This window comes from Aplysia californica, unplaced genomic scaffold (genome assembly GCF_000002075.1).
Source record: "Aplysia californica isolate F4 #8 unplaced genomic scaffold, AplCal3.0 scaffold00416, whole genome shotgun sequence".
Lineage (NCBI taxonomy): Eukaryota > Metazoa > Mollusca > Gastropoda > Aplysiida > Aplysiidae > Aplysia > Aplysia californica.
In genome coordinates, this window is record NW_004797686.1 from 703,235 (window position 1) to 704,368 (window position 1,134).

A 1,134-nucleotide genomic window follows, 5' to 3' on the forward strand; every position below is an offset into this window, starting at 1 on the left:
ACACACACACACACACACACTCAGACACGTTTTAAAAATGACTCATTCAAAATAAAATTGAAATTAGCATTAAAAACAATTAAAGAGGCTACATAAAAACATAATAACGTAAAAGGAAAGAAAAAGAAAAAAGAAAAGTGAAATTTTAAGTTCAAAAGTTCAGTTTCTGTCAGGCTAGGGGCCTTCTTGTAAACCCCGTACATTAACAACCGGAACTTGCATTCAGCAGGACCACAGACTGACCAGAGACATTTGAAACAACATTACTTGCGCGAGTAGTCAAGGGAAACAGAAAGTAAAGCTTATTCGGATGTGACATGAATGTCGCGCTTGGTAGGCAAAAAGAAGCCATGAGTAGATTGCTTTCGTTTTTTGTTTTTGTTTTTATTTTCGCTGTTCAGTCCACATGTAGCTGAGCAATAACACCATTGTTGACCTGCTTGGCGTGCTTTTAATGCTTCAACTTTCCCATGATTTAGAGAGATACGTTTTCAGTAAAACTTCTTAAAACCTTGTTAAACGGAAATTTTGGGTTTCTTATTGAACCAAAAAAAAATCGGGGGTGGACAAGAATAGAAATTAAAAAAACGACGACGAGGAGGAAGTCCAGAAAGAGGAGGAGGAGGAGGAGGAAGAGAAAAAGGAACAGGAACAGGAACAGGAAAAGGTGAAGGAGGGGGGGGGGTGGAGGAGGAGGAGGGGCAAGAAGAAAACAACGATGATCACCCCAATCAGAGGGTTAAAAATTCCGAAAAATGGAAGACAAGTAAAGACAACTACAACATTTTGAACGAAATTCAGGCTTGTAGTAATGGTGTGGTCGTTTCTTCGGCGACTCTAATTTCAGTAAATGCATTTTTCGGTCTAGCCTTGCGTGGAGAATTACTCCCCTTGTCTCTGGTCTGACTCCAGAATGTATCATTTCCGGTCGGGGAGCTTAGTCTCGGCTTTGCAGCGCGGGAAAGCCTTGAAGTGGTATCACTGTTTTTACCGCGACCCTCGGGTCGTCTGCTCCTACCCCGCCCTACTACACTTTCCAACGATTCTTAATCCGGGGAATTCTGTCGCAAGTTTTGATTACGACAAAAGACCACCTTTGAACCTCAAAGAGAGTGACAAAAGCCCAAAGGCTTG